We start from the raw sequence: 27,266 nt of genomic DNA, 5'->3' as shown, positions 1-27,266 counted from the left end.
CCCAAATCAACTCCCCCTTATATTCTTTTTATAGAAGTGAATTAAAGGTTTATACTTTTTTTTTTTTTTTGGTCTTTGAGACTAGATCTCACTCTGTTCTCTGACATTCCTGGAATTTACTATGCAAATTTCTCAAACTCACAGAGATCTCTCTTTAGTGCTGGGATTGAAGTCTAGGTTACACTTTTATTTAAAATATATATGTATTATATTTCAATTAACTTTTTGGTAACTTCAAACATGTTACCAAAACAAGTTCAAACATAATACACTTGGTCACATTCACCTTTACGATTCCTCCCTCTAACTCCTCCCAGATCCACCCCACCTCCCAAGTTTGTATTTTCTGTAAGTTACTTTATAACATTTGGCAATACATTGTGGAAATTTTGTGTCATTACAGGGAACTCTACTTCATTCTTTTTCATGTCTGTGTAGTATTTTATTTTAATGAATATTCTGTAATCTGTACAAATCACTTGTAAAAGTTTGAAAAAGAATGGCCCCCATAGGCTCATATGTTTGAATGGATGGTCATTAGGGAGAGGAATTCTTTGAAAGGACTGCAAGGATTAGGAGGTGTGGCCTTGTTGGAGGAAATGTGTCACTGGGGGTGGACTTAGAAGTTTCAAAATCCCATAACTAGCTCTCTCTCTCTCTCTCTCTCTCTCTCTCTCTCTCTCTCTCTCTCTCTCTCTCTCTCTCTCTCTCTCTCTCTCTCTCTCTCTCTCTCTCTGCCTGAGCTATTGCTCCAGTGCCTGCTGCATTTCACTGTGCTCCCCACCATGATGGTATTGTACTAAACTTCCAAAATTGTGTGCAAGCCCTCAGTTAAATGCTTTCTTTTATAAGAGTTGCTTTGGTCATGGTGTCTCTTCACATCAGTAGAACAGTGACTAAGATATCGCTGTTTCTTGAAGGATTTCCAAATGAAAAATGATGTTTATTTTTAATGTGTCTGGTCCAGATTCTCTTTACTCTTACCCATCAAACATTGAACCTGGCTTCTTACTGGGTTTAGCCAAGGGAAAGCATGTCAGGTTTGAGGTGGAAGCAAAGAGACCATGCTATTGCATCCACAGCCTACCTCTCCTAGGAAGAGAGGTATAATTTCTTGGAAGTTCCAAGCCTCAGCCCTCAATGCAATCTTCCTCTTCCTCTTTGCAATACCACCACTTTAAGGAGGAAATGGCACACCACTGTTCCTCGTCTTCATGCTTTAATGCCCTCTGCCCACCACTACAGATTCCTTTAACCTTTCAGTGGTTAAATGGTTGATGAATATTTAGTGTTTGGCAGTTTCTATAGGTGCAACTCTTTCTGCAATGACTGATTGTAAGATTCCAACCTACATCACTGAATACAGTAAGCAAGAGAGCTGCACACCTGGACAGGACCCTGGCCCACACTGCCGCCTTCCTCTGTCTGTTGACTTACCATCTTGAACTGCAGTAGTGAATTCTGCTTCCTGTCAGAACTCTGCCACAGCAGATTTTCCTTTTCTTTTCTTCTTGATATGGCAGAAAGCATGGCAGCAGTAGAAGGGTCCTTCTGCACAGGGCTTTGCACATGCACAAATAATGCTGAAAGATGAAGTCTCAGAACTTTTATCACAATTTTATCTATCCATTTCGTCACAGATATTGCCAAATACTTAACAAAAAGTTACACCAGTTTAAAGACCTTCAAGTGGTTCCAACATTCAGTTCTGCAAAATTCTAACATTAGATCTAAATATTTTTTAATCATTGCCAGTCCATAAGTTAGGCTGAATGTGATTACATTCAGCCATACACTACAGGCTGTGAGGCTAAAGAAAAGCATCTTATTATAATTTTTATGTGTTGACTTTCCTTTGTGAGCTGGGAGACACAAGGTGGACACTGAGTGAGTTATTTGGGAGTCTCTCAGACTTACAGCGGCTTTAATATCTTGGCTTTGTAGTGCCAGGAGTCGGGATAGGTGGCCAACTGCACAAGTATTCTCCATGGCTACAGAATGACTTCTTCCACATAAAATTCAGATGTCAAAGCCCTAATGCCATTGGGAGTTCATCATGAGATTGGGTCTTAGTGGGTATTTAATGACAATGGGATAGCCAGGGGAAATTCCTAACCCTATAGGAAAGAAAGAACTCATTCTTGGCTGCATGAGGGCATGTGAACAGTCTAGTTATCTAAGAACAGAGCTCTCATGGGAAGCAGTCTGCAGTGGCACAGCTCTCAGACATAGACCTGCAACTGCAAAGAAACACAGCTATGTTGTTTAAACCATGTCTGTGGCAATAGGTCACAGCAGCCCAAGCAGACTTGGGCACTCATGGAGAAGACGTGGAAGTCCCCAACGAGGAAGAGCATGGACCTGTTTCGATCAGACACTAAAGACTCCTGAAGCTGGTAGACTGGCCTTGTAAGGATGCAGAAGGGACCGACAGCTGTGGGGTAGGAAACCCCTCAGGAAAGAAGCGATGGAGAACCCAGGGAAGAGTCAAGTTCAAACCTCTTAAGACCATAGTGGTCCATGTTCCCTTCCATAAAAAAGACCTCCCTCGCTGAGTGTCTTCCACTAGGCCGGTAGAAGATAACAAGAAGTCAGCACGTAAGCTTTGTACTATGAATATGAAGTGCTCCAATGGGTGACTCCCATATGGAACACTAGCTGAGGACCTTGTAAGTATTTTTTCAGAGCCATGGTTTCCACCTGGCTTGTCTCCTCACTATTCCAAAATGTTGTTCAGAATTAATTATCTCTACTCCCCTCTGCCAAATTTCTCATCATAGTTCAAAAGTGAAAACCATTCTCTTGAATGGCTCTTATGTAACCTTGAAAATCAGAGTCTCTGCTTCTTGCTCCTCACTGACTCCCCTCCCTGCCCCAAATAGAACCTCCTAAACACCCTTCACACCCAAGCGCTTTCTCTTTCCCATCCCTGCATCTCAGGCACCTTTCCCCTGCCTAGCCTATGACATTCATTTAGTCACCAACTGCCTGCATCTTCAATGGATCCTTCTAGTTCTTTTACTCTGTAGCCCAAGTGATCATCAAAGATCAGGTCACGACCCCTCTTTCATGCCCTTATTGTTCTAAAACCTGTGATCTCAAAGTTCTTAGTACCTTGTGCTTGCCTAGGTCACCAGCTTCAGCCCTCCTACTTACCCACTGGTCACCACCTTTGGCCTCGTGACTCTCAGCTCAAGTTTAATGTCTTCTCTGATCTTCTAATCAAACCATAGGCCTCTGCTGTGTTCTCTAATAGGATTTGTTCCCTCTGCCTACTGACTCTTACTTTAATTGTCACTTAAATGGATACTACAGAAAGGGATAATATTAATTTAACATTAATTGCTGTCACTTGACTGTAAGTGTCGTGAGGATAGGGACAGTTATTTTGTCTGTAATCTCTCCCCTTACACTCAATTGTGTACCTTGTATATAGAAAGATCTTAATAATAGCCATTAAATGATGGACTGGCTAAGAAAACTCTTCTCATACCTGAAAAGATACAATGAAGAATATTCATAGGTCATGGCAATAGAAGGGGTTTTCACCCTGCATTTCCTGGGAAACCCATTTCTTGCAAGCCCTGAGGTCTTGTCCTATGCGTAGGACTCACAAGCTAGCTGGATACTAAGTGGAGAGATAGCCCTGTTTCCACCATTCACCTCACTTTTCAAGTAGCTGCCTATTTCCATTCAAGATCTAGTGGGGAATCTTAGGTCATTTCTAAGAACATCAGTTAGGGAAGAGAAAAATACGCTTGTAGTACATTATTATCTTTTAAATTCCTCCCAAACGGACATATGATTTATGAAAATTAGCTTCCTTATGTAACATACGCCATCCATATGCTGACTTCATTTTCTGTAGGAAAGAGGAAGTAAAGAGAGAGTCTAGGGGCTTATGTTAGGACCACTGCAGTTCTTGCCCAAATATGGTGACATAACACTCTGGGGTGAGGAAACTAGTCTGGATTTATAGTTTGAAATCCAGACTGGGTGAAATAAAATCCCAGTGAGTCAACATGTGTGATTGTTCCAAAAGTCTGGATGAATGCCAGTCATTCATAGCTTGCTATTTCCAGTGAGATTTCAAAACATGAATACTTTTAGTTATCCTTAACAACAATTAAACAATGTCAAAGTGCAGTAGGGCCTTCTAGCTGAAGATGTAGAGCACACACCCATACTGCTTAGAAGTGTCCTCATGCCCCTTGTGTCTGCCAGTGTTTGGAATGAGAGAGTACCCAGCTTGTAAAATCTGACAAGACACAAGAGCAGAACAAAATATTAACTGCTCGATATAGGACGTGGAGTCAAGGGAAACTTGTCAACACACTCACAATTAGGATTTGTATGGTCTCAATTTATTTTGGGGCATTTTCTCGAATGCCAGGGCAATATTTATAGAACCTGGGCTGAACTGAGTGGCAGCCAGTTCTGTGTGGCATGTGGCTTCTTTAGATGGAGTTTCCTGGATGATCCCCACCCCTCCCCATCCCTCCTAACTCAAACCATCCTTTATAGCTGCAGAATCTGGAATTTACCACTCGCCAATTTCCTAGGTGCAGAGGGCCTGCCTTCTTTGAAAATCCAGGCACTCCTTGGAAGGGAAGTCAAGACATCACTCCAGCTTCTTTAGAAATCAAACACACTGTCAATGCAACCATTTACTCCTAACTCCTCAAGATAAATCTTCTGTTATTTTTGAGTAGGTGATATTTGTTTCAGTCTGTGTGAATAGACTTGCCAAAGTTCTTATAAAATGACTTGTTTGTGGCAGTTTATGGAAGGTTTTCGCATATACTCTCTTTTCTGGGTGAAAGAAAGAGAGGGGGTATCTGGAAGAAACTGTCAGAAGGAACCCAATGTCACAGAACCTCAATAATGTCTACAGTTAAGATGTGTCAATAAAAGTTGTATTCCATTCTTTTCGTGTGTATGTGTGTGTGTACATGCCTGTGTATCACAACACACATGTGGAGTCAGAGGATAACTGTCGGGGGTTGGTTCTCTCTTTCCGCCATGTGGGTCTTGGAGATCAAACAGAGATCATCAGGCGTGGAGACAAGTGCCCTTACCCCCTGAACTGTCTCACCAGCCCAGGAAAATTTTAAATTTTTAAAAACTTGTGTGTGTTTGTGAGCACGCGTGCTCAAGTGCACGCAAGCGTGTGCACACTCGTGCACATGAGTGCAGGTGCTTAAGGAGACTACAGGTGTCGCATCCCCCTGGAGCTAGAGTTACAGGTGTTCTGAACTGTCTGACCCTGGTGCTGGGGACTGAACTCCGGTCCTCTGTAAGTGCAGCATGCATGCAATCTCTGCACCTTCCCTACAGGTGCCTCAATTTTAACTGCAGAAGCAGAAGTGAGGAACTTCAGTACATGGGTCAATAAGGGGAAGCAGAAAGTGAGGGAGAAAGAACCGCAGTGACCTGGAAACGGTCTCTGCCCACACAGTTTCTTCCCCAAGCGGTGCTACTGTTGGGTTTGCACAGGTTTGCTGATTTGAAGGAAATGGAACTGAGATGATTAAGAAGTGATACGGGAAGAATTTACATGTGCCCTGTCTTTGACAACACTAAAGCCCAAAGAAAAATGAAAACTTTAGCAACGCACTGAGAAACTTCAGCTCTGTTTCTAAAATAAAGCACTTTTCTATGCTTTTCATATTTGAATGATAAAGCTGTTTCTCACATCCAAAACACCTAACCAGAAGGCAATGATACTTTCTTAGTTTTTAGGAGTTTGTGTTTTTTTTCTTTTTTTGAAGACAGGGTTTCCTCTGTGTAGCCCTGATTGTCCTGAAACTGGCTCTGTGGACCAGGCTGGCCTCAAACTCACGGAGATCAACGTGCCTCTGCCTCCTGTGTACTGGGACTAAAAATTGAGTTGGTATCATATAACAGCAACTATCACAGTTTCACAAGGCATGCGTTAGAGACTGCCTACTTTAACTACCTCTTACTTGGCTTATGCTCTGGTTGGCAACAACTGGTTGCATTTTTCAGTTTGACTTATTCTGGCAGAAAATAAAATATATCTGTATTTTGGTCATGCCTTCATTTTTCCCAAATTGAAGCTGGCAATTTCACCCCCCCCCCAAGTTTCTGCCCATGCATTTTCATGTGATAGATCTAAAAATAACCATATGATGTCACGGGATGTGTCTGGGTGTGGTGCCATGTTTTGATATGTGACACCACGTTTGGACAACTTACTCAAACAGTCAGCAATAAAGAAATTTATGGGCTGGTAGAGTGGCTCGTGGTGTAAGGACGCCTGCATCAAATCTGAAGGCGTGAGTTCTGCCCCAGGAAGCACTTGGTAGTTGATGGTGAGGACCAACTCTCTAAAGTCGTTCTCTCCAGGTGCCCTGTGGCACATGTGCGCCCATAATTACACACTTACTCATGACATAAGTAAATAAAAATGCAATTTAAAAACTTAAGAGAAATCCACACCACGCTGCAGATTAACACTCAGCTTCTTTAGTAGATTCTAGAAATTTTCATTTGCAATCAAATAATTTATATGCTCAACTGAAAATTATTATCCTGATTTAATTAACTAAACTTTCATAATCACATAGCCTCAGACTAACCCTAAATTTTAACTTTCATTATAATTGGCCATGTAGTCACTCACTTAACCTTTTTTGATGGCTCAGATGATCAGTGGCTTTACAGCACATTTCCTATTAAAAATTGATTTTTAAAGGCATTATTGAGTTAACCATGGCTTGTCAAATTTTTTCTCTTATTGTTTTTTATATTATTGCTTTTCTTTTTTTCTCCAATCTTCATTTCATTTTCTGCTCTCTCCAAAGCTCCCTTCCTGCATTTGTGTAATTTGGTTTATAAGCCAGATTCTTACATATATGTGAAAAAAATGTAATGTTGTTTTTATAATGTGTGAGTTTCAGATTTACCAGATGGAACTGCATGGCAGACTCTGCTGAGCTGCTTCTTTCTCTTCTGCACTCGGGACTGTGGGACTCAGTCTCTGTTGCCGTGTTGCTATGGCTTATGGCTGTTGATGCTACATTGGTACTTGTAAGATGCACTTCCCACATGTAACCTAGCAGTAGGTAGGCATCACCTCAAGTTCCAAAAAGTCCAAAATGTGGAGAGTTGGGTATTATGGGGAAGTCAGTGGTGGCTTTAATGTTGAGTTTTCCTTGCTTATGAAAGTTCTAAGTGGATATAAAGAGAAGGCATCTGGCTGTAGGAGAGAGCCTCCAGCCAAACAGCTGGTTCTCAACAGACTGATGTAGATTCCTGACCATGAGCCTAACAGTTACAGTAGATGATGCTATCTAAAAAGAATGCTCTGCCTGTGAAGACTGAGCTGTTGACCACAGAACTCAGGCACCCGACACAAAAGAGAGCAGATGGAGGAACTCGCAAGACAGATGAGATGCAGCAATCTTGCATAGAAATGCTGCATCAGACATGGTCAGTAAACTCTGCTTGTGAGCCTAATGGAGTCAGAGGAAGGAAGGAAGGTTGGACAGAAAAAAGTAAAAAAGGGAGGAAGGAATGAAAGAAGGAAGAAAGTATAGATTTCTTGAGGACACAGCTGCACTTCTGTTTCTGCGTAGTCTGTGGCTGTCTTCCGACTCTAAGGGCGGAGTTATATGGCATCAGCAGAGATGGTATTGACTGCTGGAAATATTTACTATCTGTCTTTTTTTTTTTTTTTTACCAGAAATGCATCCTGACCCATTAAACTAGATGAACTTGAGCAATGAGCCAAGTGTCCTTGTGATCCCTCATATTTCTTCTTCAGCTTCCAGAGATGTGACTCAGAGGTTAAGAGCACATACTGCTCTTGCTGAGGACGTGAGTTTGTCAAGTCATGGATGTCAGCATCCATGTCAAGTGGCTCACAACTGTCTGTAACTCCAATGCCCCTGTGTTCCATGAGCACGTGCTTGTGCACACACACACACGCACATACACCCTAGAATAATAAATCTGAAATAATAAAAACAATTTTTTTGAAAAACACTTCTTTCTCATATGATAAGTAGATTATACAATAATGAGATCATCCACCATATTTGATAAGTGTTTTAGGAGGCCGCCTGTTGGTCCCCAACTGCTCAGCTTTGAAATAATCACACAGAAACCATATTATTTGCAATGCTGTTTGGCCAATAGCTTAAGCATATTTCTGGCTAACTCATATCTTAAATTAACCCATTTCCATTAAGCTGTATATTGCCAGGAGGCTATGGCTTACCCGGTAAAGTTCCAGCATTTGTCTCCGGTGGGGCTACATGGCTTCTCTCTGACCCTGCCTTCTTTCTCCCAGCATTCAGTTTAGTCATGTCCTGTGCCCATCCTCCTCTGCCCCCCTTGCCCCATCACCTAGCTCTATTCTGCCCTGCCACAGGCCCAAAACAGCTTCCTTATTCATTCACCAATAAAAGCAGCACATATATAGACAGACCTCCCATACCAGATAAGCATACATTTAATAAGTGTAGAAAAATGCTTTGATTTCCTTTGTCTCTCTTGAATGGATCAGTTTCTTAATATAAGTCTAGTAGCATCTGATTTGCTCTGTTGCAGAAAACATGATTCCTCCTCCCCTTTTTTTTGTTCGTGCCTGTGTGAATGATTAAAGTCTCTGGTTTTACATATTTGAGTTCCTCTGACACGACTGCACACAATTGGTGAGAAGCATTATGGATTTAAAGAATTCATTTGATGTGTGAGTGAAGCCTCTGTAGAGCTGCAGGAAGCAGGTGTCTGGCAGCTCCCATGGAAGCAGCTGCAGAGCCCAGCCATTTCCGGTCTCCTTTCACACTCTTTACAGCAGCTTTTGCTTTGCAGTCCTGGGCTTCAGGCTTCCTGAGACTTTCTGAAGGTAACCTGCAAGTAGTTTGGAAATTTAATCGCAAGACACTCAGGAGGCAGAGGCTGGCGAATCTCTGTGAGTTTGAGGCCAGCCTGGTCTACAGAGTGAGTTTTAAAACAGCCAAGGCTACACAGAGTAACCCCATCTCAAAAACACAAAAACAAAACAGAAGTTTGGCAAAGATGGCTCTCAAGTAAATCTGATGACTGAGTTCGATCCTGAGAACACAGATGAAAGAGCTGGATGGAGTGAGACACAGTAATCCCAGTATTCTAACGTCAAGCCCAGGCAAAGGCAGCAAAATCACTTGACTTTGGTGTGGAGCAGAACCGACCAGAAAGATCCTCCCTCAGTGAAGGTGGGAGGAGAGAGCCAGCTCCTGAGAGCTGACCTCCATATGTGCACCATTTTCCGGTTTAATAAAGAAATATGTTAAAATAAGAAAACTGGGCATGGTGGTGCACACCTTTAATCCTAGAGCTTGGAAGGCAAAGGCAGATGGATCTCTCAGTTTGAGGCCAGCCTGGTCTACAGAGTGAGTTTTAGGACAGCTAGGACTATACAGAGAAAGAAGCCCTGTCTTAAAAAACAAGAAGAAGATATGCATATGCTATAATGTAGATGTTCTTGTGTAATGATTAAAAAAAGAAAGAAAAGAAAAGCGAAGTGGGTACCTTCCTGCCAAGGTATGCCATTAAGCAAACATGCTACCCGCAACAGAGTTATAGGTTTCTTGGGGAAGGGCTAGAGTAAAGGGCCATGATGGAGCAGAGGCATGAGAGAGGAAGGTAGACAGAGAAAAAAGGAAGAAGAGAGGCAAGGCGTAAGAGAGGAACAAAAAGAACAGAAAAGACAAAGCAAAAAGAACCAAGAGAGAAAAGAGACAAGAAAGGACAGAAGAGGCAAAAGGAGTGAGCTGTGTCTGGCAGGAACTTTCAAGGTGCGCTCTTGTCGCTAGCTGATGATGGAAAGGCACCTGGCGATGACGTAACTGCTCTGGTCGCAGAAGCAGGCCGCTGCTGCGGAAACGAACACTGAGTCCTGGTGCCTGGTTGAAATCTCACCAAAAAAATCTGACTGCAGTAAAGCCCAGGTCCCTGCATTCCAAAGTTTTGACGGTGGAGGCCAGCGGTTGATGCCTTCCTTGATCACGTGATTGCCTTATTATTTGAGACAAGGTCTCCCACGGACCCTGAACTTCTCCAATTTTGCTCTCCTCAGACCAGCAAACTATTAGGATCCCCTTGTCTCTGCTTCCCAGCTCTGAGGCTGCCGGTAGATGCCACCCACAGTTTTTATTTTTTATTTTATTTTTTAACATAGGTGTTAGAGATCCAAACTCAGGTTCTCATGCATAGCAAGTGTTGTTACGATGGGGACATGGGAAAGGAAAGGAATCCCTTGCTCCAGGGCCTGATTGAAGTTGCTTACTAGTTGGGAGTCAAAAAGTCCATCACAACTACATTTGTTTATACTATGCACAAACACTGTTCCTTTCATATCTAGATGTTTTAAATAAAAATGTTAAATAATTAACCACATTTAGGGTCTAAGTGTATATGGCCTTCAATTCCTTTCCCACATATTTGGGGGAATCTCCTAAACAAGGTTTTATTTTCATTTGTTCACAATGAAAATATGTATTAGTTCCTGTGTTCAGTGCCCTCATCTGACACGGGTATACCTTATCATCTAATACACCTCGGGGACCAACTTAGGATCTCACTGAAGCTCCCTAGCAAGCATTTGAGATGTGACTGCAGAAGACAATAAAGTCATATGTTGTAAGGATGCTTTAGGGCAACCTCTTTCTAGAGGCCCCCACCTACACTTGGGTGTGCCCTATCCTTCCCCAGAACACCCACCTCTTTCTTAACTCTGCTTAACACCTATGTTAGACTTTCTTCCTACCTAAGCTGCAACTCTACTTGCCGTACTGACTTGTCCTGGAATTCTCCCTGCATCCCTGTCCTGTAATGAGGCATTTACACTGGCAGGGTGCTACTTATTCTGGTGGGATGGTACTCCGTCCAAGGGAGTCCCCTTGGGCCTGGAGACTCAAGCTGGCAACTTAACAAACACGCTCTAACAAGTGGGCCAAATTCCAACTCCAGAGCTAACCATCTCAGTAGAGTAGAACAGCAAGAAACAATTTTACAATATTATCCATACCTTTTAAGGCATTTGAATTTCTATAAGATGGAACCCAGTGATCTACATATTGACAGCCAGGTTGTGTGCATTGACTATCTGAAATGCTTTTGCCTCTTAGTTCTTAAAGAAACATGAATGATGTTCCAGTCTTGGAGAGGTAGAAACATAAGTAGCCAGAAAGCACAAGGCAAGGAGTTCTATGTTATCTCAGTTAGGAATAGATACAAGTTTGGAGGCCTGGCAGAAACATTGGCAGGTATTTGGGTCTGGTGGGCAGCGTTGCAAGCCATGAAAAGGATTAAAGGGTTAAAGTGAACTGTGATTTTTATGGGGAGGGGCTGTGGATCACACTACCTTTCTGTCTTATAAAATTACCCTAAACAGTTTAGCTATTAGAAATTGGGAGTTGCTAGTGGCAGCCGTTTGTCTGGTGTATGTTGAGGACAGAATTACAAAGAAAGGCAAAGGAGAGTTGTTGGTTTTCTCAAAAAAACTTGGAGCAGATGAAGGACATAGGCAAAGGTAGGGGTTAAATCCAGCTATCAGCCACCTGGTAATTGGTGTGTGTGTGTGTGGTGGGAAAATCTCTGCCCCTACAAATCCCAGCTCTTAAGATTGCTGGGCCAGTGGAAGGTCGAAAGAGTTTTAGGCTACGATTAGTGGAGAATCCCAGGAATTCTTGGCCAATTTCAGCCAGGGGAAAGCTCTTGGAATCTTTGACTGAAGAAAGCTCCAGTGAGCTCTAGGTTTAACCAGGGCACCTCTACCTCCGAGTTAAGTCCACAGTTACCTTGTCCTGGAATTTTGTTATGTTAAATATGTGTTCTGGTTGAATGCAGCATGGCCTCCCACTTAGAATGTAAGGCTGTGTCAGAAAAAGACAGCAAGGTGGGAGAGAAAAAGAAGAAATGGAGTGGAAAGAAAGGTTTGTCTGAGAGAAAGAGGGCCCTGCAAAGAGCTTATGAGAGTTTGGGAGGGTTGTCCTCGGGTGGGCTTGAGACACTCGTGGGTCATCTTCCTATCCTGGGTCTTGGGCACCACTGTTAGACTATTTAAGAGTAGCTGTAGCGAGTCTAAAGGTACAAAGGAAGAGAGGTCAGTCTGACCTTAGGTAGGACCATGTTTATTAACAGTAAATGGGGACTTCCGGTGGGGGGGCTTCCATCACCTATGGGTGTGAATGGCCATGATGCCTAGAGAAGATGGCCTGCAGCCTTTCACAGAGGCAGAAATGATTTCCTGGTCTGAAGGGAATCTGGGAAGTATAACCTTTTAGCGGGGAACTATCAGATGCACTCATTTCATTCTTTCTAAACAGCTTTAAATTGCAGATGTTGCCATGGTTCTAGACAGTGACAATGACTAGGCCTTTGATAATTTACCCATGGCAGTTGATTTCCTTTGAGCTAGTTCTGCTGTTGTTGGGTACTTCGGCCTGGAAACCCACAGACTCAGTTTTCCCTGTATTTCAAAGCAATGAAGACACAGACATTGACAAAGGAAAATAGATTTATTTAGTTTGGTCAAATAGTGGGTAGTTTCTTTAGATGACTGTCTAGTTTACTTACCTTCATGTCTGTGGCCATCTTCCAGCTTGTAGAGGACCCTAAGTAAGGCTAGACACGTGAAAATGCAGCTGCAATGCAGGCCAACCATTCTTTGCTAGAGGGAGGGAAGGGACCTGGGTCCCAGGCCATCTCCATTCGCTATTACAGAAAGACATGGATTGTGTTATTGTAGTTTGGTTGTTGTTTGGTTTCAATTCAAGTCCTGGTTGAGAAAAGTAGTATCCTAAAGAGCTCCATTAAAACAAAAATTTAATCATTCATTCATGAGTGTGTTTCTGTGTGCATGTGTATAGGAAAATACCCAGTGAAGACAGAAGGAGCCAAGGGAACCCTTGGAACTGGAGTTGCATGCACTACTATGCCACCCAATATGGGTGCTGGGATTCAAACTCCAGTCCTCTGAGAGAGTAGTAAGTGATCCTAAGTGCCAAGCCATCTCTCCAGCCCCAGGTTCTATATTTTTGAAAGAGGGACTCAGTATTTTGCATTGGATAGAATTCCCACCTATTCCAGACCTGGCCGAGTTCTTTGTCCCTAGGTCCTTTGTTCCTAGGTATGGCATAGAAGCCTTTAGTATCTTTTCTTTAAACATAGACTTCTGCTAGACGGTGGGTGGCACATGCCCTTAACCCCAGCACTCAGGAGACAGAGGCAAGAAGATCTCTGTAAGTTTGAGGCCAACCTGGTCTACAAGAACTAGTTCCAGGACAGGCTCCAAAGCTACAGAGAAACTCTGTCTCGAAAAAAATAAAACAAGCAAATAAACAAAAAAGTCAGCTTTGACTCTTGCATACCTGTGAAACATACAAGTCCTTCCGTGGAGGTTGGTGATATAAAAGTTAGTCTGATAGCAGAAGGGAAGGGTGCAGGTGCCTCTTTGCCAGGATGTCTCCTCTACCTGGAGCTTCAGCATAAGTTCACAGTTAATACTAGAAAACACCTCAATAGCAGTCAAATCCCTTTAGCTAAGTTTGCTACCTGATCAGGATGCAGCAATGTATTAAACATATTTCTGCCTCTTATTTTTCAGAAATGTGTTAGTGATAGTTGGCCTCCGTCTTGTATACAAGACTTCCAGACAAAGGAGATTTCTCATCCCAATACCCACAGGGCTAGAAAAGCACACACTTCTACCAAGGCTATGACTCTCCCAAGGAAAGCTCTTACTAGACCCTTCAGTATAGTGCCTCAAAGGAGACTTTTAGAAAATATAAGTGGGCTTGACAGATAATGGCAAGACATAGTTCAGAACTATAAATTTTACAAAAGGTTATGCTGTATATTTTAATGCAGAGATGGATAACAACATTTAAGACTCACACGGGTGAAACAGGCATGCTCATGGATCTGAGTTCAAAGCTCATTTTTCACCATGGCTTCTGAAATCTCAGGCACAACATGCTACTCTCAGATAAAGAATCCATCAACATGTAAAGAGTTCTTCGTGCGATAGAAATTGATTGCTTCATTAAATATCTGAGAAGAAAAAATTGTTTTAGTTGTTAAATATTGGGGAGCCTGATGGATGGAAACAACCTTTTCAAAGACACAGAGCTGCCTTTGAAGAAGAGGGGATGAGAAAGGAAGGCCTCACAGGGCTTGCTCCCTCTGAAACTGGTAATTTCCTCTACTGAGGGGGTACAAGGCATTCCTTGACTTGCTCTGGCATTCACCAGCATTTCAGGGGCTCAGATTATAAGCAGTTTGGTTATTTTTCTTTTCTGAAGCGCCTCCACCTTTCATTAATTCAAGTTCAATAAATGAAACACTCCCCCCCCTCCAGATGTGAAATGAGTCAACATTTTGCCCATTAAAGCTACCTTATTGCAAAGTGTCTCATTCCCAATGTGACAAAAATAAACAAACGCACTAAATTCGAAAGGGATGCTCAGAGATAAAACCAGTAGGCTTTTCTATGAATCCTATGGGCCTGGGAAGCAGGTGAGAAAGGCCCCTCAGTCATGCTTGCAGCAAACCCGGGAAAGTGCAGCAGCTGGGAACATGGTGATTAATTAGAGGTGTGCTTTTCACATCAAACATACGGATTTGGTTCCTGAACAATCTGTCCCAGGTGCTGCATGAATGATGGGAAGAATTGCGTGTCTGTCCCCCAAGACATGGCTGCAGATTCTGAAGCCTAGCTTTTTGTTAGAATTCTGCAATCTTATAAAGCAGAAGGATGGGAGCAACAGGCCAGGAAAGTGAAGTCCACCTTGCAATTGGGGTAGAGTGAAACTTCTCTTTCGCTGTCGTCATTTGCCACAGCTGGGAGAGCCTTGAATAGCACCCAGTGTTCTGAATTGCAGGTTTAGGATGGAAAGCTTCCTTTCAAAGTGTATTGTACTAGCAAACAAAAGGTCTGGACACTGTGGGCTCTGAATTTTAGTGTGCTTAAAAGGCTCCTGTAGTATGTATTAAGGGGTAAACTGTTGGGCCACGGGCCTTTGGTATTCTGACTCAGAGCCCAGCACTATTACCTGGAGGAGTACCCCTGAATGACCTTGATTTTGTGTTTGGGATTATGCTAAAAGCAAAGTTAAGAACCACTCCTTTTGTGCTTTTTCTTGGAAAAAGATGCTGCCAGCTAGACGACTGTAGAGTTGTGATTTTCATTCATCTCCTAATATTTATTGCATAATCTGTCCTGTGCTAGGCTAAGAGGCTAAAATGGCATTCAAAGCAGCTAGTCGATAATTAGATTCAGGCAGCGGAACATCTCAGGGAAAGAGGGAGAGGCAGCCATTCACTGCAGCATCTCACGAATAATTGCGAAATTACACCTTAGGTGCGTTCTATTACAAGTGGCATACAGTGTTACAGAAGTGGGAGAATCAGGAAGATAGGATGCATCTCATTAGCTCTGCCAGGGTAAACAGAACCAGCTTTCAGGTTTAAATTCCGCAGGCTTTTGTCTCACGTCTGGCCCCTAGGATAGTGTGTTTGTCAGCATGCTGCCCGGTCCCTGCTGAGCCGCGCGGTGCTGGAAATGTATGGCATTTGTGTTCTGCTTGTCCATGCTGAGATAACGCGTCAGGCTCTCAATCACAGCCTACAACCTGAAGTGTTTTCTTTATGACAAACCACACAGTCAGATGAAAGAACTCCATGTTAGCTTCCGCAGGGCCTCCAGCAAAAACTCACAGGTCTTGTCCTAGAAGAGCAGTCTACGTGAAGAAAAGGTGCTATTTGAGAGCCGAATCCCTGGACTTCAGAAATATATAGCTAAATCCTCCCTACTCAAGATGTCCAGTGTTTTTGTATCTGCTGACAAGAGATATAATTCAGCCACAGATTCAAACTGTAGGAAGAAAGAAGAGATAGACAGCCGATGATGTCTGAAGCCCAGGCATAGCTGTAACCTTATTAAAAATCCTGAAGGTCGCTGTGCTGGACAATTTCATCAGAAAGTCATCGCTCCGAAAACAAACTACACAAAAACAATTAAGGACTGAAAGAACTCACGACCTAGAACCTGGTGACCTAAAAACCTATTCCTCACATTTTCTTGATGTCCCTGGACTGCGTGCTAGGCTTGCAGTGGAGAACAGGAAGCAGGCAGCCTGCCCTCAGTGAGTTCACTGTCTCTTGCAGACACAGTCAGAGACATTTCTTACATGCCAAGCACACTTAAGATTGGGAAACTGGAACCAAATAGATTATTCCGGCGTTCTTTCTAGGAGACAGTGCCTCTTCGTTAGTAGATAATAACTGAGAGAAAGCACTTGGACCATGAAGCCCCAGATGTGATGTCTGAGCTCACCTTTGTTGCTTGTGTTCATAGGTAATTGCATGGACAATGTGTAGCCTGTTTGATTAGCAGATCTTTCTCTGGGATGTCAATACTTGATTACAGTGGGGTAGTTTGGGTCTGTGCAGTAATTCCTCCCTGTGGTATGTGTTTTGTTCTAGGATGCCGACCCTTCACTCGTTCTCAGTGAAGAAGAACCCACCTCATCTCACTCAGTACCTGTGTAGGAAAGAATCACATCTCATACACATGGTATTTAAGGTGCCCATCTGTACCGAGATTACTTTTCTACTCTCCTGCCCCTTCTGTCCCTTGCCAGCTTTGAGTTGTGAATTTCCTGCTGCTTTGGTATAGTTCTCTGTCACCTGCATTACCACATAATCTGAGCTCCTCCATGTTTGTTGATCTATGTTCTCCCAGTGGCACATTTTAGAATCCTTAGGAGACAAAGAGAGAAAGAGAAGGAGATAGATAGATAGATAGATAGATAGATAGATAGATAGATAGATAGAGAGGAGGCAGATGTGAAGCTCTTATTTGTGTTCAATAATAGTATCCTGCATTTAGGAAATTGTTTTTATTTGAAAAGTACAAATTAATTTGTAATTACTACTATATGCTACTTAAAATATAGATGAACTGAGGTGGTGATATGGCTCAGTGGTTATAAAATCTTTTAAAGATGCAGGACAGATATACTTGTTTTATCAAAAGGTTATAACACACAAATATTAAACTGTCCAAAGTCTAGGAATTCACTGGTTACAGAAGAAAGATTAAAATTCTTGTTAAGCCTCTGAAAATGGGAAGGCATAGTGGATGGAATAATTCTCAGCTAAAAATATAATTTGCAGTAATTTTTAGGCTGTCTTACTTATTCATATCATAACTTACATGATATAAAATACAGCAAATTTTATTTCTTAAAGTAACAACAACCCAGATCGCTCATTTAAGCAGTTAATAAAATAATTTGATATTTTGAAGTCAGTAGTTATCTTATTTTCACCTAAAAGGTAAGTCTAAATTGATTACTATGTAGAATCTAGCCAGCATTCTGTTTATGAAGATTCCCATGATATAGTCTTTATGCTTTCAGTACATTGGGCATCCAATCTAGTGTGAAAATTTCATTATGGCTCTTTCTGTGTTGAAGAACAAATTGTTTTCAATTATCTTATTATCTGATTGTCTGAGTGGTTCACAATTCATGTACTTGGTGAAGCAAATGTAAAACAGAGAGAGGAGGAGGGGAATAAGGAAGAGAATGTGGGAAGAAGGGGGAAGGAGGGGAGGACTAAGGGAAAACAGAAACTGAAAGACATTCCAGTTGAGCCTTCATCCTCAAGACTGCTTTTATTTCTTTAGTTTCTTATTCATTTATTAATTTTGAGGCTTTTTGTTGTTATTGCTGTTTTTGAGAGAGTGTAACTTGGTGGCTCTGGCTGACCTTGAACTCACAGAGCTCTACCAACCAGTGCTGGAATTAGAGGCCACACCCAGCCAGCCCTAAGGCTGTTTAAAAGGTCCCTGGATAGTAATGAAATTTAAGATTTTATCTAAAACAACAACAACAAAGTCATCTCTGATTTGATTCTCTTCCAGGACAAATTTTAAATAATAAATATGTGTAGTGTGGGACGGTGTTGTAATACGAGTGGCGGGGCTGCGTCCCCAGCACCCCGGCCGCCTGGCTAGCTTATGCCCTGAAATAATTACACGGACACTGTATTCTTTTAAACATTGCTTGGCCCATTTCTATCTAGCCTCTTCTAGGCTAATTCTTGCACCAGGGCTAGCCCATTTCTAATAATGTTTGTAAGCACCCCAAGGTGCGCTTACCGGGAAGATTCTAGCCTACATCCATCCTGGGTCTGGGCTTCATCATGTGTGCCTCTGAGAGGAGCTATGGAGTCTCTGAGCTCACTTCCTCTTCCTCCCAGCATTCTGTTCTGTTTACTCCACCCACCTATGTTCTAACCAATAAAATGGGCCAAGCCAGTTTCTTTATTAGCCAATGACCTTCCTCCATCAGGAAGGATTGGTTTTCTGATTTTATATATAAACCAGAGTCTTTACCGAATTTATTTCTTGAAGGTTGGTGTGTGAGCTCCAAACAGTCATTCCTTGGAGGTTCCTTTGCAGCAGCTAATTTTATGAGATTTACACCTGAGAGGCCCAACTGCACCCTCTCACTTGTGGAGGTGTAGTTCTGGGTCCCCTGCTCCTGCACCCTCTCACCTGTGGAGTTGGAGTTCCAGGTCACTGTTGACAGCACTGGCAAACTCTGTGCTTAACTGCCTTGCTCCCCGACTCCACAAGAATTCTGTCCCCCAAAACGTTATCTCACATAGCTTTTGCAACTGGCTCTAAATGCTTTGTATTAAGAAAGTGAGACACAAATATTAGAACACTCTGTGTTGCTTTAATCTATAGGTTAATTTTATTCTATATGAGATAACTGGTCATCTGTGCCTAGGCAATTCACACTTTTTCCTGTTACTATTATAAGACCCTAATAATATAGTAAGATTCTTCATTAAAGCTCCAATGTGGACCAGTAGGTGACTGAAAACAACTAGCTGGCTTCAGAGATAGTACCAGAGAGTGCTATGAGCATCACCCACGTAGTGCCTCAGGTAATGTTTATGCCAACAAAGTTAAGAAGGCACTAACTATGCTATGAGCATCACCCACGTAGTGCCTCAGGTAATGTTTATGCCAACAAAGTTAAGATGGTACTAACTAGTGTTATCTCCAATTCACAGGTGAGAAACCGGACACAGACAAGACAGGTTAGTAAACGAGAAACAGGGCTTTCCCAGGATGGCCTGTCTTAAATCATGTTCCTAAACACATGGCATGGCCTCTATGGCTATTCGGTAATTTATAGGAAAAAAAATAACTAAAGTTGTTGGATGTTTTACAGCTTTCTAAAGGGAGCCTGGTGATATGGCTGAGCAGTTAAAAATGACTGCAGATTGAAGATTAGAGTTTAGATCCCAGCATTTATATAATAAGCCAATGTCCCTGCCTTGGCCTGTGGCACCAACTCTGAGACTGGAGAGGGCAATCACTCGGACTTTCTGTCTTCCACTGTAACAAGGTGTCAGACCAAGATTCAAGGAGAGACCCTGACTCAAAGGAATAGGCAAAGAGCAATAGAGGAGAACATTTAACAACTCCTCTGGCCCCCACATGTCTGTGCACAGGCAAGCACCATGAACAGGAGCACAGATACACACAACACACAGGACATACATTCGCACTGAAACATACACATGCACAAATCAGAGCACAAATAAGAAAAAATGTTCTATTAAGAAATATAGTTCGGCAGGTGAATCAGGTCTACTCTGGGTTTCTTTGGTTTTCTCTGCTATAGGCATCTCCGTCTGCATTACAACAATTTTCAGCCTAGACAGTAGAGCCCACACACTTAACAGCAAGGCAGTAATGTAGACTCCACAACCTTCAGAGGGGCCATTCACACCAAAGAGAAGTTTCCCAGACAGAGAGCATCACAGCAAATGGCGCCTATTCCGTGCTGCCATTGGCAACACTGAGCATAGTCTGGGCATTATGGTGTCTTCCGCTCAGGGGGAAAGTACAAAGGTGCTGGTGAGGACCGTGGGGGATGAGTTTATAGAAGAGTCTCTTGAATTTCTTATTCTTAAAAGGCATTTTTTTTAAGGCTAATGACTTGGCTCCTAGACAATGTTCAAAACAATGTATGCCTGCCTTTGAAAGAAAATTAGATAAACTACAATATCCAGGTGTTGTAATAAGAGTGACGGGGCTGCGTCCCCGGCACCCGGCAGCCCACATGGCTAGCATATGCCCTGAAATAATTACACAGAAACTGTATTCTTTTAAACACTGCCTGGCCTACTAGTTTTAGCCTCTTATTAGCTAGCTCTTACATATTGATCTAACCCATTTCTAATATCCCTGTAACACCATGAGGTGTCTTACCAGGGAAGATCTTAACCTGTGTCTGTGTCCAGTAGGAGAATCATGGCGACTCCTTGATTCAGTTTCTTTCTCCCAGCATTCTGTTCTGTTTACTCCGCCTACCTAATTTTATGTCCTATTAAAGGGCCAAGGCAGTCTCTTTATTTAACCAATGAAATTAACACAAAACAGAAGACTCTCCCCCATCATCCAGGCTAGGCGAAGAAAGCCTGCTTTCGGTTCACATCCGTGTTCATGTTGTCTGGAAGTGGATTTCTATATAATAAACACATAGTAAGGTCAAATCTGTTTTGGGTATTACTAAAGGCAAATGACATCTATGTGAAATAGATGCTGGCTGAATTTTAAGAAGGTCAACTATGGATTCACTATGGCCCTTATATCAACAGTGATTGTACCACAGTGACCAGGTGATTACATTCCACCATCCTCAGGTCCTTCTTTACTGGCTGATTGGGTGAAACCAAAGGATAATCAATGGATGATGTCTATTGGGTTGGGAGGGACTGAGATAACATTAGGAATGAAAACCAGAGGGAGTAATGGACGTTAACCTTAGTAAGTATAGAAAACTAAAGCTGAGCTGGGCAGCTCTTCTCTTCACCCTACCATGTCAAGTAGATTGTTACTTAGACGAAAGTACACAGAGAAGAGACTTCAGCCAGAATTCCCTGACTTTCTCCTGCATGCTAGTGTGACTTGACACTAATTGCCTCTAATCAGATTCGGGTATTATATCAGGGCCCCAGAACAGTATAAATAGGAAGAGGGAGCCTTAGGCTAAAGTATGAGTCTTGGGTTCAGGGAACTATAGATGTACCAGGAGTTGAAGTCCAGGCCATCAGTAAGTAACTAGATCATCAGTGGAATCTTAAAGAAATAGGAAAAGAGAGGCAAAGACAAAAACAAGGAAAATCCTTGGCAGTGGCACCTGACCTAGTCTTCTTAGCATTGCAAGGGGCAGGCACACTGGCAGAGAGGGAGAGGGTGGTATGGGTCAGTAGAGAGCCAAAGAGAACATGGTGCTTTGTGGCTTCCAACACTGACAGAGCCTTGTGTAGTGATGACACTATATAGGATGTATGTGTATATATTTAATATAATCTGCTTGTATAATTTTATTGTGGACCTGTATATCATAGTAGGCTGTATATTTTTTTTAATAAAATATAATGGGGGCAGTGTGTATGTTATAAATTATTATTTAAAATAGACACAGTGATTATAAAGAGCAATGAAGGTAGTATATAGGTGCTTTCACCAGCAAATCCTTTAGCACAGAGCAATCCAGAGCAGAGTATTTGAGAGCAAGAAGCCATATGATGTGGTAAAGGAATATAAGAGAGGGAATTCTAATTCCAGACTTAAGTCCTGACTTTGCTATATTCCAATGACTTTGGGTAGCCTTATTTTCTGCACTTTCAGTTTCCTGACCTGCAGGCTTAAGCAGGGTGGCTAAGATGGGCTGTAAGGTTTTCTCTACTTTAAAGAGGGCAGACACTTAGAAAAGCACAAAAGGTGGCCCTCCCTCTGCCACGTGACAGAGTATGTATGTATTTGTGCATGTATGTATATACGTATGCTTATGTATGCACACATGTATAATGTATATACGTGCCTATACATGCATATGAATATGTGTGTAGGCATATGTGTACATATGTATGTTCTAGCATTTCTCAGAAGTCTATACGTGAGTTCTTTCTGAATCTTAGGGTCAACTGGGAGCCTCTGTAAAAGGCAAAACAGAGGAGAAGGGCATATGAGGAGGCAGGGGAAGAGGTGAAGGGTGCATGGTGCTAGAAGTGACAAAGGAAGAAATCACCACCCTGACTGAGAGGTCTGGACACAGTAAACTTCACTCTTGATCAAGAGGGTGTGCTTACAGGGGTGAACACACAGAATAGGAAGGGTACTTGCTTTCTGTTTGAAGCCAGGTGGGAACAATTCTTTCCCCATTGTCTGGGTGTAGACTGAGTAGTCTTAACTCTATTGGCTAGTCTGAAGAGAGTTGGCCTGGGGAAGGTAGTGGGAGGGAGAGGGTTGGCTACTCTATGTCATCAAGTTCCCAGAATACAGCAGGGCCCTTGTAACATTGGCTTTTTACTAGGTGGAGAGGATTAGAATATTTGCATAAAGGTCTTCCAAGGTGGGGAAGATAAAAGATTTTAATTCTTTGTTCAGAATACAAGTTTTATGGTATTTGATAGAAAAGACTCATGTTTGATTTTTTTTTACAATATGATTAAACTGCATTGTGTTCATATGTGGATTTCTCAAAGAATTAAAAAAAAAACAACAGATCTTGAATCCATTTAACATACAATAGCACAGGGCAAATTTCCATCCAATGGGAAGGATGGGCGCATAGAAAGGAGGACTAGGCCCAAAGCAAAACTTCCCAGTAGATCAAGCATTAGGTCCTACAGCTCCATTTGAGGCACGTGTGGCATGATGGGAGTTTATAGGAGCATTCCTACTCCTATGGCTTTGCTGGCTACAGCCTGCGTGGGCTCTCTTGGACTTTCTGCTCATTGTCTGCAGCTTCCTTCAGCTTTGTGAGCCTCACCTTCACAGCTTTAGACATCCTCCTAGGACCTCCCTTGGGGTTTCCAACTTCCCAAACACTGCCTGGCTTCCCAGGCCTTCCTCTGAGATCTGACTGGATGCCTCCAAGACCCTAGAATTTTGCACTATGCATGTTTGAAAGGCCAACACCCTGTGGACATTAAGGTTGTGCAACTTCTTGTATCAGAACCCATTTGGATCATAGCTACAGAGGTCTCTGGGTCTCTGCATGGCTGAGTTCTAAAGAATACAAGCTTACCAGCCCTGTACATTTTTGAATCTGCAAAGGGTGAGGTCTGGCAAGTTCCAAAGATACCCTGAAGGCATCTTTCCTGATGTCGCAATGTGAAGTATTTGATTTCTCTTTAATGGCAGTAATGTGTTTAGTAGTCACAACTTTCTTGGCCTCAGCTTCTTAGGTTCCTCATACTCTGATTCGTGCTGTAAGTCAGGCTAAAAGCAGCAAGTGATACCCATGTGTCTTACTTAGGGCTACTAATTCTGTGATGAAATGCCTTGACCAAAGAAGCTTATAAGCTTCCACAGTATTGTTCATCATTGAAGGTAATCAGGACAGGAACTCAAACAGGGCCAGAACTTGGAGGGAGGCAGGAGCTGATACAGATACTATGGAGGGGTGCTACTTACTGGCTTGCTCAGCCTGCTTTTTTATAGAACTCAGCACCAGTGGCCCAGACACAGCACCACCCACAACGGGCTGGGCCCTCCCTCGTTAATCACTAATTAAGAAAATGCTCCACAGGCTTGCCCATATCCTATCTTATGGAGGCATTTTTTTTTTTTTAAATTGAGGTTCTCTCTTCTCTGATGACTTCAGTTTATGCCAAGTTGACAGGACACTTTCCAGTATACTTATGCCGTGGCCTGAATTTTCTGCCTAGTTGATTATCCCCTAACCTTTAAATTCCGCATTACAAAGTGTAATTAAGTTTATTGCCAGAATGTAGCAGGAATGGTTTCTCCTTCCATTCCCAAGAGAGTCCTCATTTCCATACTGTGATGGTTAGAATAGGAATGGCCCTGTAGGCCCATAGATTTGAGTGCTTGGTCATTAGGGAACATGACAGGGTACCTGATAGGAATTAGATTTGGCTTTGTTGGAGGAATTGTGTCACTGGGGTGGGCTTTGAAGTTTCAAATGTTCAAAACTAGGCCCAGTTTTTTTCTGCTGCCTGAGGGTCCTGAAGTAGAACTCTCAGCTGCTTCTCCAGCATCATGTCTACCTATGTGCCACCATGCTTCTTGCCATGATGACTATGGGTTTTAAACCTCATTAATTGCTTTCCTTTATAAGAGTTACTGTGGTCATGGGATCTCTTCACAGCCATAGAACACTGGCTAAGACAGGTGGGAAACCAAATGAACCTGGCCTTTCATTTCTTCCAACATCCTCAACAGTGTTCTGACTTTCTAAGGCCCCGGCAGAGATGCTCCTCAAGCTCTGTTGATAGCACTTGAGGTGTTCTCAAGCTCATCTTTCTAAGTGTTTCCAAACTCCTCCTGCAAACCAGTCCCAGAGGCTTCTGAACTGTATGACCAGAGACAGGAATAGCAAGGATCCTACTTTTGCTACCAGTTTTTTGTGCTTACATGTCCTGTCACCGTGAAAAGAAATACCCAAACAGAATAACTCAATAGAGGCCGGGTTTGTTTTGATTTATAGCTTCAGAGGTTGAGCTCCATGCTTGGCTGGCTCCTCTTTGTTTCTGTGTCTGTGAAAAGGCACAGGAGAATGGTGGGAGGGCGTGATGGAACAAGGCTGTTTGTCCAATCCTAAAGGGATGCTGAGAGTCTCTGGGCACCCATGTCCCCTTCAAAGGCATTCATTCACTCACCCGGGCCCGCACCTCCTGATAGTCCATTTGCCTATGAACTCAATAGGTAAACCCACTGATAAAGAGGACGCCTTCACCATCCAGTCACATCTCCACAAGTTCACCAGCTGAGGACTAACTGGCAGCACAGGGGACTATTTGATGGACATTGTGAGAAAACAGCCTTGTGTGAGCCAAGGAAAGGGGGCATTGGGAGGAACTCGGTCAACTGACATTGTGAACACATGTCACTGTAAGTACATGACAATGATCGCAGACCTCCAGCTTCCAAAATGTGAAAAATATAAATACCTGTTTCTCAAGCCACCTGGTTGTAGTTTTTTTTTAACCGTTGCCTGAACAGACTAGTAGTGTTCAAAGTAATTTTTGTCAAATCAGGTCCAGTCATCCTTTTGTATCTCTATTGCTCAGCCCCTTTAATATATGTTCCTTACAAAAGCAATATTTTCTAGTCTAACACCTTTAGGGAGGAAATATAAAATGCTGACATTTAGCAGGTTCTATTTAAACTGCATTGTAGTGTTAGAAGTGAAGGGTTTTCTTTGAGTCTTGGAAGAATGGATGGGGAAAATCCTTAAGTGGAGTTGACGGGCCCATTACTTTGTTGGTGGAGATCCACCTTGCTGAAGCATTAGTGCCAGAAACATCTGCATGGACTCATTGGTTTCCTGGTGACGGGCTGGATTTAAAACAGGCCTTTTTAACACAACAGCACAGCCTGGAGGGTCTCACAGAACAGTGTTGTGGGGAGCGTGCGGTTTAAAGAGGGTTCATACTCAGGTGTGGGTAAGTCAAAACAGTGATCAGACGGGCAGGAGGGAGTACACAGTGAAAGAGAAATGAGGAACAAGATGGCGCTCTAGTCCACTTGATGGCCATCAATACCCTTTTAAGGCTGTAAAGTCTTATGAGGTGTTGAGTCTAGGTTATCCTATGTGCTCAAGTCCGGTCTTGAATTTCTGTGCACAAGAATTTCTTCTGCTTCAGCCTCCCAAGCAGCTGGGACTATGAGCGTGCCCCTTCAGACTGGCTTACATTCCAGTGACTTTTATTGTTGTCTTGGTGGTGGTGTGTATGTTTCTCATCCTTCTTTGTAGCACTGGGAATCACAGGCAGAGAGTCACATGTCCTAAATTAGCACTGGATCCTGAGCCACACACCAAGGCCTTGTTTTTTGAGACAAGGTCTTGCCATAGCTTAGGTTGGCCTCAAACTCATGATCTTCCTGTCCCTGCTTTCTGACTGCTGAGCTTATAGGCATGTGTAAACACAATGGACTCCGATTTTAGAGGAGTTGAAGATGGAGTCTGAGTCTAACTTTTTCAGTTGTGACTGAGCCTGATTCATCTGTCTTCTCTTTATTCAAAACAGTGTAAGTAATGGATATACAACCCGGGCTCATATGAGTGTTGGGTTGCCATAAAGCATGAATACGGAAAAACATTTCTCACTGCAGTAGGTACTTCTTGGGTACATATATGTGTGTGAATATGTAAATATAAATGTTCCCTTTATAGCACTTATTTATACATATTTATATGTAACATTTAGAACTTGCCTTAATAATTTCATAGACAGAGATTTTCTTCCTAGTAAAATGAGTGTTTCCATTAGTAAATAGTCTTCCAGAACCTACTCATGGGAAAGCAAAATCAGAATTCAGGAATGGTTGCTCTCATGCCCTTCCTGCCAGAGAAGCTAAATGATGGGGTATTCTTGTTGAGCACCTTCACTTGTCTGCAGAGTCAGGACCTCACCCCTGCCCCAGAACATAGATGGATTTTCTTTCACAGAAGGACACCATAAACAGATGTCCACCCCCCCACTTCAAGTATAAAACATTTTTGTTGTTTTTACAAAGGCTCTAGAGTCATATTTTCAAGGAACCTTCATTCTCTTGGGCAAGAGGATTAATCTTGAGTCTGTGATAGTGTTTGCTATAATTTTTGCATGTGTTGCCCCTTTACTTTCTCAAAACAAGCCTTTGTGGAGGAACCACTGGGCTGAATTTAAAGACAGACAAACAGACAAGGGGAGGTTGCTGAGCCTTACAGGGCCACAGAGTGAGTACAGAGGCTGCCAGATCTCAATGGTCTGGGTCAATAATCTGGTGCAGGCCTTTATTGCCCCTCATCTGCTGTTTCTCAGAGCCTATGTCTGTGTCTACAGAGACTACTGTGGTATATTGCCATAGCTAGAAGCTTTATAAGAGACGGGAATGTATTGTGCAGTTTAGAAGCTGGGAAATCCAGTCAAGGCTCTAGCAGCTTGAAGTCTGGTGAACCTTTCCTCCTGGTTTCCTGATGGTCTTTTCCTAGCTGTGTCCTCATATGGTACAAAGGACAAGGCATGGTCTGTGGTCTCTTTTAAGGACACCGATCCTACTCACAAGGTGGCAACCTTATTATGTAAATACCCCCAGTGTCCCCATCTTCAAATACCATCACATTAGAAATTAGATTTCAATACAAGGCTTTCAGAGGCAAAGCATTTGGTTTATTGATGTCCTCAGGATGATTGTTAGAGTCTAA

This window comes from Alexandromys fortis, unplaced genomic scaffold, assembly GCF_014885135.2.
Source record: "Alexandromys fortis isolate MF-2015 unplaced genomic scaffold, M_Fortis_MF-2015_v1.1 scaffold_40, whole genome shotgun sequence".
NCBI lineage: Eukaryota > Metazoa > Chordata > Mammalia > Rodentia > Cricetidae > Alexandromys > Alexandromys fortis.
The sequence above is the reverse complement of the archived record's forward strand: the minus strand, read 5'-3'. Positions refer to the sequence as shown.